The following is a 16061-nucleotide window of genomic DNA, read 5'->3' on the forward strand; positions in this document are numbered from 1 at the left end:
GCACAGTGTAGTTTTTAGCAAAGCAGGAAAAATCTGCAGGGACTGTTTTCAGCCACACATTTACAGTGCAGCAATGAGCAGTGTATGTAAGATGTGTATGACAGAGCAGCTTATAATAAACCACAATGCTTCATCAGAATCAGAATCAGAATCGTCTTTATTGCCATTGTAAGTGAAGAGGTTTCACATTACTAGGAATTTGTCTTGGTGATTGGTGCATACACAGAACGTAAGAACGTAAGTAACATATAATAGTAGAATAAAATAAAATAAAACAGAATAAGGTAAAACAAAATAAAATAAGTAAAATAAATATGGTTCATGTATATGAAAGACAACGTGTGGACCTTTTGTTTTTTAATAGTTTTTTGGACACCAGTAGGGGTCTATGATGAACATTGTTAAACCCTGGTCACATATACAGTATATGCTTAATTTTTTAAAAATTCTAAATCTTCTCCAAAACCTTGGAGCTTTGTCCATGTCTTGGATACGCAGACAGTATTTGTAAACAGGATTTATTTATTGTTATTTCTGGTCTTTTCAACAAATTTGCTGACAATAAGAAAAATAAAAAAATATATCACCAGACTTCAGACCAGAATGAATTCTTTAGACTGAAAAAACATGGCCAGTGGCCAGTGGAGCTACAGCTTTAAGCAGCTAACCTACAAATCTTAAAATAAAACAATATAACAATTTTACTGTTTATAAGACTGATTCTGTATTAATTACACAATTTTCAAAAAAGAAAATTCAAAGGTTTCCTCAGGTCCTATATCAACTAGCCAACCAGGGTGTATATAAACTTTAACACTAACTAATAGTCTTAGAATGGTCTAACAGAACTAGGGCCCTATAACTTGCTTCCGTAAAGATAGATTCTAACTGTCACTTAAGACTAATTTGTTGTTTATTCTGGATAAATTATGACTTTTTTTCAAATGTACAAATATGGACAACCAGAGACTGGATCTTTTGTACAGTCTGGAATTGCAGTCTTTCCCCTTTTGTTTCTCACCTCACAACATTCTTTCTCCTTTTTTTCAATTTACAATTGCACAAACACAACTCCAAGTTCAAAGATACCCTAAAATACCGTAATTTTATTACTGGAATGCAGCCACTCCAACCAGTTGGATTCCAACACAGAGGGCTCCGACAAAGCCCTGCAGGGTTGTTCCAAATAAGTTAAAGCTGGCTCCATGAAGGTGCTGCATTGGTCAGTCAAATCCAAATAAGGACATGTTCATGATAGATATAGTTATAACGTAAACACGTATTTCTACTGTTCAAAATTGTTGCAATAAAGGATAAAATAATTGCTGCACTGATATCTGTCCAGAGTTAGATCAGAACTGATAAGCCTTTGGCTGCATTAGTAATACATTGCTTAAACTTTTTGGAGCATATCTCATAAAGTACAATAAATGATAAGCCCCCATTAACTAAGCAACTACATCGACCTAACTAAATCAAAACTGGTCGCATCGGCACCAGTAGCCCCGTCAGTCATGAGCTATGTGGCATCCTGGAAGTCATCTTGAAGAACAAGTAAAATAAAATAGCTTGTTTGACAATCACCCCACCCCCAAACCCCACCTCACCCACCCAGACACACACGCACACACACGCACACACACACACACACACACACACACTTGCTTCAATTACCTCTCTAAATAGTCAATTCTGATGAGGTATGGCAAGGCAGAACAATCCCAGTGTTTAACCTGCCACTAGGGGTTGGGTCATGCATTATGTGTGTGTATGTGTGTCTGTGTGTGTTAGTCTATTGGACTCCCTCGGTAAACAATAGAGCCTAAGTGTTGGTGATGAGCTGGAGGGTCAAGGTCTTCCTGCAGAAGCGTTTTCCACTCAGCTTGTCTTCTCTTCACTGAAGACAATCAGCTCATGCTGTGACTGTGCCACAGTGGGATAATTATACCTGCCCCCCCCCCCAATAGTCTGTCTGTATGTCTCCCTGCTGTATGCTTCTGGAGGCTAACAGGGCTAGAACTGAGCTAAACAAGCCACAAGAAAAAGAAAAAATGAAAAGAATTTGCTAGCGCTTCTCAAAGTGGAACAGCTGATTGGCGCAGTTGATATTTTCATTATCTAGTAAATAGAAAAATCTACTTCTTTAATTCACTTCTATTTTTCCTGTTCAGCATGAATCATTCTTCTCTGAGAGTTTATGTCTGGCTGTTCAAGTTAACCTTGGAATGACTCATTTCATGATGTTCAAAGGCTTCCAGACTATTTCAGAAAGCCTTGTCTTTTGAACAATGTTGTGCATTGTGTATAAACTTAAAGATGGCTTGGCTGGGGGGGGTAGGCTGTGCCGAGTCAACTACGTGGCCACAGGAACCAAATATTGCTTCATTTGAACATGTATGCAATCAAAGAAAACCAGGAATGGAAAAAAAATATGACCCAAGAGGCTGTCTTGGGTGGAATTTACTGGAAATTGTGGATGACAATGCAGATTCCTGTGTTTATACAGTAAAGAAATACACTTTTAAAAGCTTTATTACCAAAGTCCAGAAATAAAAAAATAAACTTTGACAAAGCTTCGCCTGGCAAACTCACATCTCACAACAGTCAGTCTGCTGATTTTTCATTTAAAGAGCCCAAACTAATCAGCCTCAAACCAAGTAAAGGAGAAGATTATGCAAGATAAAACTAATAAGTGGTCAACAACTCACACTGTTAATGCTATTCAGGCCAGCCAATACTTTTGCAAGAAAACTGGACAGGAAATATTATTGCTAAGGCGGCCTCTGTGGACATTCTGAGAAATTCAGAAATAAACTCCATCAGTCCTACGCCTGGCCCCCTCAAAACTGATAAAGGTTGAGATGCACACTTTTAATGATTCAACCTCATCAGTCTAAAATCCACCAACAAATATTATGCAAATGAAGGCTTTTTAAGGGACAACAACTTCATCAGAATGGAAATTCTATTCTCGCCAGCATAAGAAGTTATTTCTTCACAGTGCTGAGATTTGTTCCAGTAATAATATTTGTGGGCCTGTAACTGTTTGTTTTTCCTCTGGACTCGCTTCATGATTGTCACTAAATTACATATTACTTATATAGATGTGCTTGTGAGACCAGAACAGGAATATCAGAATGGAGGTGTTCAGTACACGTGCTTCATAAAGAGCTTAATAAAAGGTCATAACTGCCACAGCAACAGCCACACTGTGCTAACTCTCCTGACACTTGAGGCTTCCTTAACACACTGAAAAGGAATCTGTTGAGGATTTAAATAAACAGAATTAAATTGAATTGAATTTAAATGACAGTAAAAAGTATGATGACCAACACTGGTAGACCACTGATTAACCTTACGTGTGATGCCTTATATAGGCTTTAAAAAAAAAACAAAAAAAAACATTCGCTTACCATTGTTGTGGATTTATTGTAGTGTTGTCTCTAAATCTTTGAACTGAACTGATTGAAGTGATTCACACCAGCAAAGTGATTTGTGATTTCCACCTTTATATCAGAGACTTTTCTATGGCAGCGCTCTGCTTTCTGCAACACCATTACACTACTGTATAACACACAGTCTCTCTGCGCTGCAGCTTTGCGGTAAGCACCTCTGGTTTTCATTCAGTACCACCCGTCCCCTTCTCTTTCCACCTCATCCCTAAATCTCCTAATTCAACTCATTATTCGCTCAATTGGTGGGCTTTAACCCCTCCTGCCTCGGGTCCTATAGAGCTGGTAGTCATTAGCAGACAGAATATGTGACGGAGCAAAGCAGGGGGTTGCGAGCCCAAACTCTCAGACACACACACACACACACACATGCAGTGTCATAAAGCGCCTCAAGAGCCTGCGGGGTGTCGCTGCAGTTAAACACATATCAGTCTTCCAGTGTTAAACAGTGGGTCCGTCAGAAGTTGGATGGGAGTCAGGTCTGCTTGGTTAGACGCGGCAAGACCACCCAGAGGTTTGTGGTTCCCAGAGATGCTAGCTGCAGTCTGCGAGTGCTTGGCTGATGTGAGCTGAGCATCTGCCTGAGTGATGGCTTCTGGGAAGTCTCTGGGGAAACCAGGGCCACTAATTTGACCTTCCGTTAAAAGAATTGTTTTTTTATTTTGCAGGCAAATGAATCTTATACACTATTGTTGTGTATCCATTGGCAGAAGGGATAACTGTAATATCGTCTATACTTTGAACTTATTTTACGCTTATGCCAGTATGTGAGATATAGCTGTGCTATTTCTTTGAGCTGACAAATGACATAATTTGATGGTAAATCCACAGTGAATGTTACAGTAATTGGTACAGTTGTTTCTAAAAAAAAAAAAAAAAAAAAAAAAGAGCAGTGCACAGAGAACAACTTGCCATTCAAGATCATCAAAACTAAGGAGCTGATTGTTGATAATAGAACAAAGGAGACAAAGACACACAGCCTTGTCTGCATCAGGGGAGCTGAGGTGGATTGGGATCCTGGGAATCAACATCACATAAAACCTGTCTCAACAACATCTCAACAATACAGTACATCTTCGCTTTTAGCGTGTAGCCCATCATTGACTTTCAGCTTTGTCCCTTCAAGGAAAAAAACGTCTTGGCACCCCTGCTCTATGGGCTCAAAATGTGGCTATGTGAGGAAGCCCACAAACAGGGAAATGTGCTTAGAGAGCAACTGTCATAGCAATGTCTGGATTGCTATGGATACCACTTTTTGAAAGTGGTGTCCAGTTCTCCTTAATACATGCATGGTTTATGTTTGGGAAAGATTGTGGGCATTGTTAAGAAAACAGTCTGGTAGGTAGGAAAAAGTGTCCTCTTTCAAAGTTGGATGTTGTTTTGCTGACCTATCCACTCTGACCTGCTCCCTCTGGCCCTTTGACAACATCACACTACTTTGTGATGTGACACCACTAGGTCTTTTTCACTTGAAGGTAAACATGTTTCAGCAGCTGACTAATGCTGATATGTTTCTTGGACAGTCTCAACTTGATACACAAGAAAGTGCGTTGAAATATCTGTTAATCATTCTAAGAATGCAATAAATGGTCATAGAATAGATAAGATGTTCAGATTTATTCACCTAGACTTGTGTGTGTGTGTATGAATCAGGGAGAGAGAGAGATTGACAGGTGTCTCGATACCCAAGGCCCCTCAGACAGCTGTGAGGGCATCACTGCAGGGTATTAGGCCTGATAGAGGGATGATGAGAGAACATTAGAGGTGAAGGAGGGGGAAGGGGCACAGCTGCTGCTGCTAACTATTATTAGGCCTCCCCACAATGCAGCATCAGAGGGGAGGCTCTCTGTGTACCAGGCTCACACACCTGTGGCTCCCGCTGTGTTCAGAAGGTATGTGTGGAGTCAGTGTGGATACACTCTCAGATAGTCTGTGTGTGTCATATTACTTATATTCAAGCAGGAACAAGTCAAGTGCACACATACGTACGCATGTTTTGACCACAGAATCACAGATTTTCTTGTGTTGATACTGCATGTTGTCCCCATTAAACATTATGTCATCATGCTTTCAGTCCGTATCAGAGTTCACAGCACATAACCCAATAACGTCCTGTTAGCTGGAATAAGTGATGGACTGAAGAGATGCAGATGTGACAGTAGTAAAGGGGAGAGAAGTGACTTTTCATGGAGTGATCTCCCATGGGAGCTTTGCCATGGAGCCGCAGAGTGGCGGGGCAGCTGGTGGGCTCTCTGACATGGCAGCGCTGTACGTCAACGCTAATGCTAAGTCACTCGATGGGCAACATGGAAGCAAACAGTAAACAACAGCAGACATTCAATTAGCCAAATGTTACACTGAGATTAACAACTGCTTGTCAGAACTAAGCCTTTCATCGGATCCTCAGCGAATATGGCTTGTGACATTTCAAGCTGATCAGAATACTTTCAGATGTTGCTTGGGAGACTGTACAAGTTTGACTGAAACCACAGTTGGTGCTTGTTTGATTGGACACGTGTGTTTGAGAGAGTTTGAGTTAATTTGGTATGAAGTACAGACTGAGCCTGCTGAAAACTGAAACAAGGGCCATTTCATCTGTAAAATGTGTGAATTAAAAATGGCATGGGTTGCATGGGGTCAGATTTGTCTTATCAAATTTAGGTTTTTGTCAGGCGAAATCTTCAATAAGAGGAGGCAAACAGCTGCTGTGATTAAAAATAAATCACACTCAGCGTTTCTCTAAACCCTGGAATAACTAATCTGGACTGGGACATGAAATATACATGAGGGCAAATGTAATGATTTCATCCATCAAAGGATTTACTCAAACACTTTAAACCAAAGTCTTGGATACACACTGAGACGGAGGATTGTTCCACTAAAGCAGCATCTAAACAATGATAAAGACAATATTAGTTTGAGCATTCGCCCAGGGAAGAAATCACTCAGCGTTTGTCTGATATTTGTCTGACATGATTTCATTTTGTTTTTTTCTTTTTTTGTGCCCAATGTCATGTGATCTTCAATGTCATGTGAAGCTGGAGCACAGATTAAGCGAACCGCTCCACAGACTTGAAATAAACCAAACAGAGACCACCTCCCCAGATGGTCTCAGTTCGGTTCGTTTCAGAGGGGTCTGAGTTCATTTGCCGTGTACACATTTGCACAAAAAATGCTGACTAATTGCTGAGTTCGTTTGGATGGCTGAAAGGGTGTGTGAAAACAGAGGATCAGTGTCTGTATTACGGAGGTAGCTAAACTACAAACTACAAGAAGTAGTAATTATACGACAAAGATTATGGTTTCCTAAGCATTTTCCTAGGACAGACCCTTAAAGAGACACATCAGCTAATGACTAATAAAGCCTGGAGTTCCACAGCACCATGTTCAGCCCTGATGAGGATGATTTAGTTAAAGTAAAAAGAAATCCACCAAAGCCAACCATTAAAAGGTTCTAAAGTTTTTACCATGGGTCCGATCTGAATTGCATCTTGTTGCTGACTGGTTTGATATGCCTGTGCCATTCATGGGGAATGAAATGTGAGGCTGTTTCTGAGTCCATCAGAGGAGCTGATAGGACGTGTGACACAGCAGCAGTGAACACATCTGATTGTTCGGTTCAGGCACAGGGGCCAGAAAATGAGCCTTTGGTTCCCCATCACCCTTTACCTTTCAGTCTCCCTCAGGCTATGATCGTGGGTGGATAGGAGGCCTGATGCACTGGATGAGCAGAGACAGGTGTGTGTAGGGCAGTGCAGCCCTGGGCCATCCCTGGGTACCGGTCTCCGCCTTACCCAACACTGATGCTTCCTGACAGAGAAGCTGGAACAACTGCTGAAATGAGGCAGGGATGAGAATAGCAAAGCAGACCTGGAGAACAGAGACTGTTGCTGATGAACAAACCTCAGTGCTCAGTCTGAGCCTAATCACTTCCCTGTTTGATAGACTAGAAAAATGTCTAAGGTGAAGGTGAAGTAGTGATGGAGTGTTAACATTTACTCTTGACACTGGAAACAGTGTTTAGATGAAATAAGCTTGACCCAAGGTCCACCTCTTCGCATGCGAATGCAAAAGTGGGAATTTGGTTACAGAGAAAAAGTAGACATTCAGTGAAAGCTGCTATAATCATATTATTATCACTTGACTCTGCAGTTCCTATCACTTCTACAGAGGAGATTCAGACTCTTTATTAATGAGAAGTTTTGTTTCAGTCTAACCATCCCTATCAGTGTTGTTTCCAGATGCAGCATGCAGCTGTTTTGCTGAAGCAACATAGTTTGAAGCGGGTAGTTTGCACTCATGTACTTCAACATTCAGAGTTGGCCTCTCTGTTATTAGGTTTTAGAATCCTACCCTCGCACCTTCCACGCAGCGGATCATGACTAATACGAATTATTTTTGTATGACTCTGTACATGTTTTTTTTAGGGAAATCCTGCATTTTTGCTACAGAGCCCTAGAGTCACATTTTACATTAAGCGCTCAGAATGCTATTGCTCGTGCACAAGAAAAAATTCATTCCCACATTTGGATTAATTTACGCACACAAGGTAAGTGTGTATAAAAAGCCAGCACCACAGACCAGCCATGTTTATCGGAGTGTTGAGTAATGGGGAATGTTAATTTTGAAGAACTATGAGTTAACAGTTTGAGTCAAGCACAGAGGCTGTTATTTGTAGCTCTGGCTATGTCTTTCTCTTGTGGTTGGTTTGTAAAACAACAGCTCACAATCCGCTGATACAGCAGACAGACAGGCTGGGTATCTTTAGGGTGGGACTTTGTCTCCCTGGCCAGTCTGCCAGACTGCTCGGTGGAAGCCCAGCGACAGCCGTCCCTGCTTTCATGGCCTGTCCACTCTGCTTAGCCCAGAGACACTCAGACAGTGTGAAGCAGCTCAGCATAAGGAAAGTCCAGCGGTGCAGGAGGGCCTGTTTACCAGAGAAACTACAGCTCACAATCCACTGTATCAGCATCACCACTGACTGTTTGTTACACAAAGCAACCGCAAGAAAAAGCCATAGCCAGAGCTACAAATAATACAGCCTCTATGCTTGACTCAAACCTTAAACTCGTAGTCCTTCAGAATTAACGCTTCTTATTACCACATTTACCTTGTGCAAACAAACTGATCAAACTTTTCATTATGATTATGGCCAATCTGTTTCTATGAATTCTGCCTTGAACAATGGCTCTGTTCAATTAAAATGCCAGCACTCAAAAGTCACATTTATACTTCTGACTTTTAGTCACCTTGATGTACCAGAGTTTTTAAACCTCACCAACACATCTCCTGCCTGATCTTATGATTTCAGATCTTTACATTAAGCTCCCAAAACAGGACAGATGGCAACAGTGCTGTCAGTCAGTAACTATTTGTTTCAGCATTTGAGACCATAGAAGGTGTATTCTCATTAGGTATTAACTACATCAGTAGCCTATTGAGCAGCGTGTCCCGCTTGAATGGACATCTGTCACTTATTCTCTCTATCTGTTTATCTTCATACATCCAAATGATCATTCTTTAGATTAGCAAAGCATTGGTGTCCTTCCACCGCTGGTCTCCAGCTACTCATTCAGAACAAAGATAAACAAGAATCATTCAAATATTTACTACTGTGAAAATAAGTAATGAGCACAACATGTACACTGATGTAGCTGTGTGTGCGTGTGTGTGGTGTGTGTGAAGAAGAGTGCTAATGTGTTTGATAAGTTTGTGTTCGAGTGTATAAAAATCAAGACTTCTACACTGCATGCATTTTCCTCTACCATAAATTATCATTCAGATCTTATAGCATATTTTATAGAAGGAACTCACATGATACACACACACAAACTCGCAGACATTAACATAGGCACACAGTGTATTCAATATTCATCACCACAAGCTGTCACATAATGGGCTTCCTCCGTAGAAATAGTTAAACAGCTGACAGAGCAACACACACACACACACACACACACACACACACAAACTGTTCTTCTGCAGTGGGGTAAGTGACAAATGAGAGGAAGCCAGGATACAAGAGAAATGTATAAAAGAGAGAAGTTTCCTGATTAAAGAAGACTAGGAGAACAGGCATTTCAAAAATCAGGTGACCACCCAAGTAATTAGGATACATGACAACCATGAACACCTGAACAAAATCTGATAACATCAAAATAGATGCTGTGATTGTGCTAGAGGACAAGTCAGAGGATCAACAGAGTCTGCTGAATATTTCATGGAATCCCATTCAAAGTTGTCTATTGAACTCAGAACCACAAATGACAACCTCAGTGTGTCACCAGAGGAAAGTCACCAAAGTCAATTTGGATTTATCCTCTGAGGATTATCAATGTCTGTGCAAGATTACATGGCAACAAATCAAATATTTGTTGAGATATTTCATTGGACCAAAGTGGTGGGACCATTCAACTGACAGACCAACAGTGGCATCCCTATAGCCACACATAACTAAAAATATATTCAACAAGCTTGTGTGTCTGTCAAAGCCATAAGCTCATTCTAGTCACATTTGTACCACAGTTACTCTGTATCAACACTAGAAGCCAGGAGAAAATAGGTTTACGTGTTGTGTACGTGTTCCACCTCAGGTTTCACCTCTGCATAATAAAGGTGTATTAGCTCACCTGTTCAGCAACAATACCAGGCATCTCCTGTCACGCCAAATTAGCCTTCATTGGGCACGTACACGCATAAACATGGACACACACACAGATGATAGCAGTGATTGGGCGATGACAGCGGCGATATGACTGCACCCGTCTGCTAGGTAACGATGCCTGTCTGTTGATGCCAGTGCGGATAACATTCACAACTCTGCTCAGATGTCTTTCATCCACTCCTATCTGGACCAGGACACATACAAACAAATACATGCAATCCACAGATTTCCTCTCACTTTGTTTGTGCGTATTCCAGTGATAACTCATTTGACTGGGTTGGCCAGGATGATACAGGCCCTGAAATAAAAGCAAAAAGGGGCATACCGGTGCAGTTTCACAGGGAAGCTTCTAAAGGCGGCATATTTAAAACAGTTCCCCTTTTCATTGCGTCTCTAGAAGACTTGTCCGTGGGGGGGGTGTTGTATCAGTGGAGATCTGGAAAGAGTTTAAACTGGAAACTTGGATGATATCATGGGCTGTGTGACGTGTTGTGATTGGTGACTTCTGGAAGTCGGCCACATGTGATGATGAGCTGAAGGTGAGAGGGATGAAGTAAGAATGAAATGAGAACGATAGAGAGAGAGAGATAAACAGACCGGTATGTGTTTATGATTTTTCTTAGCTCATAAATGCTAGCGTGCCCCCACCACCCTATCACATTCCCAGCACCCTGGAAAGTAAGTCGTCCAGCAAACACTCCTCAGAAGGTTTCATTTCAATAGATGTGCAAGTCCCAAAGAGGAATTTATTTATTTCCCAGGAAGACAAAGATGAGAGAAATGTGTAAACAAAAAATAAATTAATTATTAAATTAAAAAATGAGTTAATAAATTTAAAAAACTGATATATATGATTTGATATATATATCATTCACAAGAACAATATTCCCTTGGAATAAGCAGGCCTGCTTCACTTTTGATACTTTGAGTACCTTTTGCTAATTACACTTCTGTACTTCTACACTTTGAATGCATGACTTTTATTTTAAATTGCTGTACTGGGGCTTTCGCTTAAGTAAAAGATCTGAGTACTTTTTCCCATCCACTGCCCACCAGGTCACTGCAGGTCAGCCATTTTGGTCACTAATGGGTTTGTTTGAAGGCTGGCGGGAATATCGACGGTGGAAGTCAACACCTCCGCTCTTATTTCTTACCTTTCTCTTTTCTCTTTTTTTCACCTCTCTTTTTGATCCGCTCACTCCTTACTCTTCTCTTCCCTCCCATCTTCCTGCTTTTCTACTTCCCTTACTCCTCCCACCCTCCTTCCCTCCCTCTCTTTCCTTAAACTAGGCCGTGCCAGTCAGTGGGATCAGGCCCGGGCCTCCTAGCCTCGCCTCCCAGACAACTGCAAACAATTAGGGAAATTAGTGGCTCCAGCATCACCATCAGGAGGCCTGCTTGTTTATAATTTAATCGGGGCGCATGTCAAAACATTCTGAGCTTGAGAGAAACAAGATGCGTCGGCAAGATGAAATTCAAACTGCCATCCAGCTCAAAATATTAGGACTGTTTGTTTAATAGCGTGCGACCAACTGGGTAAAAGCAAAATTTAGAGGGCAGCAGGGGGGAGGGAGGGGAGAAAGAGGGGGAAAAGGAAAATACTAATGAAAAAACGAGGAAAGAAAACAGCATGGGAAAAAATGAAGATGTATTAATTTAGATTTATTTTAATCCCTTCCACATTTTGTGAGTTAATGCATTTCGTTTTGCGCCTTCTCTATTTCTCCCCCTGCTGCCCCCCGTCTTTCACTTAGCAGTGCTCTGGGAATTTCAAAGGCTTGGATCTGTGCCGCCTTTCAAATTCATTATAAAAGCTTTTTGCTAACTAAATAGAGAGAGAGAGGAAGAGAAAAAAACTGCCACATTCATCTCTTCGCCCCCGTGCTCCCTCCTCCCTGCCCCCTGACAATATATAAATAAACTAGAGTGACCTGATTGAGATGTAAAAGGCAGGGAGTTAGCACTGGGACCCATACATTACTTCCCAACATTAACAGTAGTCTACTCAGCCGACACATGGTGGTGGGAGTATGGCCCCTGGGCAAATGGTGAGGTTAGAACTAATGCCCCCCCTCCTTTAACCACTTGCCTGTGCCCACACCCTTGGAAAGTATGGGCTAAGGTTGGCAGCACAATGATACTGCCACAAAAGTGACATATTTCACATAGACTCTCTCGGATTGTGGTATATGTTGATGTAAAGAGTTGCCATATTCAGACTACGTGCCCATTTTTCCTGCCCAGATCCAACTTTGGTCGCCATTCAAAATGGTACAACATTCCTGCCTTTACCCAAAAAGAAAAACACTGAAACGATGATTTAACATGAAGGAAATCTAAAGGTCTGTCAAATCAAATTATGTTATCTTCTGTGCTTTAGAGTATATACATACATATGCTACATAATTTTGACACGGGTAGAGAAATTTAGCCTCTAAAACCAAAGATGCACATGTATTCTGAAGTTTAAAACCTTTATATTAAGCACACCCAAAGGTAAGAAAAGCTAAGACGTAGTGAGTAAAGATGGATGATTTGATATTCCACAGCATTAATGAGATCTGGGGGCTGTGTTTGTTCTTCTTCTTGTTCATCCTCTTCTTCTTGGCTATTTTACTTTTGGATCACAAACCACCTATAGTGCATACTGCCACCTATTGCACTGGATGTTTAGTTTTTGCACTTGTTAAGTCAATGAAAGCAATTTGGTTCTGTGTTATTGGCTCTATTCAACCCGTATAATTCCATTCATACCTTGTTCATCCCTAGCTAAAACTCAAAAACAATGGTTCTTAATGCCTAATCATCGCACTTCTGAAAGACAAACAAATGAAACACCAAAAAGAAGTCATTAAATGCATAAGACCTGTGAGAAAATCCTAAACAGACAAGCGGATGGTGAGCTGAGTATAGATGGAGGGTGAAGGGCGAGGCTGATAGAGCCCTGACGATGATGGTCTCAATGGAGCATGATGAGAATCAGAACAAGACAGTAATTGGTGATAAGCTGATGTATGGTGAAAGTGATCCAGAGCCAGAGATCATGATAGCAGAAACACAGACCAACACAAACACACACACTGCACACTTCAGTGACAGACAACCCAGTGAGCAGACTGCTAGGCTGGCAGACATGCAGGGTCCTGGTCAAAGAGCATTATTCAGAGTACATGACTGCATGCAGCGCAGCACCAAACGGTTTTCATTACATCAGTCTGCGAGCCTGCTAATTCTTGTTCCCCCAGCTACCTTGGCCGGCCTTTCAGACAGGCACACAGGCCCTGACCATCAGCCGCCAGTCCACGCAATCAGCCGCCTGCTATCAGCCCTCTAATTGGATCAGTGGCACGAATGTGATTACAGCAGGCGTATTTATTTACATAATAATTATTACCGCCCTCCCCAGAGGAGCCAGGGGAGAACACTAGGGTCTGGGGAGAGATGAAGGATAGAAGGGGGGAGGAAGGGAGGGAGCACATGGACAGTGAAAACAGCAGGAAGGGTGAAGAGTCTTCCTGTTGAGAAAGACAGATGGACCAGAAGACAAACAGTGGAAGAATGGAAGTGAGGAGCTAATTCATAAAAGAATTGTGTTTTTCTCTTTCAGAAGATGTATTATGGACATTAAGTGAAATAAAAGGAAAAGGACAGCAATGCAAACATTATTTATATGTGGGGCTGTGGCATTTCTCAGCTAAGCAGAAGCCAATCCTGAATGCTATTAGAGTGTAGGCTAACATTAGAGGCTGTGACTTGCTTTTGGACTTGAGGAATTACGTTCCAGCAACCTGAGCCAAACCTGTTTTCCCACAGAGCTTTACATTCAATGGTCTTCCTCCTAAAAGCATTTTGTCTTGTCTCTTCCAAGAGTGTGTCCAGATGGGGGTCCTTGGGTGACACTGGCTGCCTCTGAGATCTCACCGGCCACCACAAGTACCACCTCATTATCCTGGAGTGAGATTGCCAGTCTTCCCAATGTGATGCAAGACCTTAGATGGAACCAGCTGATTAACTTAACTTCAGACCACACCCGTATTGACCTGTACTGTTGAACTGTGTTCTTTTCTATGTACTCTACTTTTGACAGTACAATTTGTCATGGAGGACGTAGTAATAAAGTATGGAAGCTTTATTATAATAAATTTGTAAGCTCCCATTTGTAATTGTTAAGCACAATATCATAACTTTCAAGTGCATACCGTATATAAGACCCTTTTACAAGAATCAAATTCACAGCGAGTCATATTAAAATAGTAAATACTCAGCTGACTCACGGACAACTCGTGAATTTAAGTTAAGACTATTGAGACAGCTGGCTAAAATCTACAAAATCTACATTGTCATTTCAGCTGGTAAAATCAATGGTCATGGTAAAAAATGAGAAGCTGTTTTGTTGTTTTTCCGTACATTCAATTCGCCCACTCCGCCAAGTTGAAAGATTCATCTGACATTGTAACATGAAACGATGGCTTCTCATGCGAAAAAGCAGACTATCAGAGGAGCGCCACACAGAGACCACTGATTAGCTATTCAGGACAACAGGTGGAATTAACATTAATGCCAATTCACAACAAAAGTTATCTCATGACACTTTCCAATTAGAGCAGGTCTAGACCCAACTCTTTAATTATACTGTAATACAGAGAGCCCAACATTCCTCAGGCTCTCAAGCGTTGTCAAGTTGTGCTCCAAAACTGTGGAGGAGTAAGATACATATTGCTTTTACATAGCCAGCATGTCTTCTCAAAATCATCCAGTATCTTAGTTTGTTTTTACCGCTCTATCCCTATCTGTTTGAGTGGAAGCAATGTCACACTGAAGACTGAGGGAGTGTAAAGAGTTGAGAATTCAGTTTCTTGTCAGGCATGCTGTTTTGTCAGACTAAGAAAATGGAACCAGGTTAGCCATTAGCATGCTGATGCAGTCATTTCAGTTATTTTATGTCTGGGGATGCAGTTTGATAAAGCACCAGACTTGTGCCAAACTTCCACCCTTGATACTAACATGTACTGTACAAAATGATGTACAGCACACAAAATAAAAGATGAATGGCCAGATTAATTCGGTCTTATAATTTCACAGAGAAGGTAGTGGGCTTTCAAACACTCTCTCCACCACATGGATTTCCCATTTTACCAGTGGTTGGTAACATGACATGACTTTTACTCTTTGAACAAAATTTAGATAAATTTTGGCCCCCAGAGAATTCTTCTCCGCACTCAGTATAAATACAACTCTCTATTTCAATAACAAAGGCAGACAGAAAGAGACAGAGTGAGACAGACAGAGAGGGATGGAGGGACTCTGGGGACACAGTTGCGTTTACGTTTGCTGCTATTGAAGTTGTCCAAAGCCTGGCTTCGCTTGGCGCTTAATGGTGCTTAATCACAGAGCTCCTAAAATAGGCCATTATATCAGCACTGAGCTCTAGAATTACACAGAGCCCTCAGGGCCTGAACAACAGAGCTTTTGTTAATAAGCTGCCATAAATCAGATCCATTACGAAAGTCATTGGTCCAGCCGACAACGCCATGGTTGATAAATACCTCAGGAATAAAAAACAATTTACTCACCTAGTGTAAACTGCAGTTGATGTGTGTGCGCGTGTGTGTACGTGTGTGTGTTAACACAAATGCTGGGTGGGACAGGAACCACGCAAACTGACTAAAGACACCCAGAGGACTGGTAGCAGAGCCTTTGTGGTGTAAATATTCCTCGATGAGCTGGAGATAGAGATTAATACAATTTACTGATTATTACAGAGTGAAAAAAAGCTAATATCTGCTAACCTCATTGTTGGAAAAGACTGTTAGGCTGTGTGAGAGTTTAGATTTTTGACAGGGTTGAAGCTGTTTGCTGTGTCTCAGTGACTGACACCCATCAGGTGCTTGCTGTCACCTCACAGGCTCCTCTGAGGGCAAACGTCGTCCATGTTAATGTGTCTT

This window comes from Scatophagus argus, chromosome 11, assembly GCF_020382885.2.
Source record: "Scatophagus argus isolate fScaArg1 chromosome 11, fScaArg1.pri, whole genome shotgun sequence".
NCBI lineage: Eukaryota > Metazoa > Chordata > Actinopteri > Scatophagidae > Scatophagus > Scatophagus argus.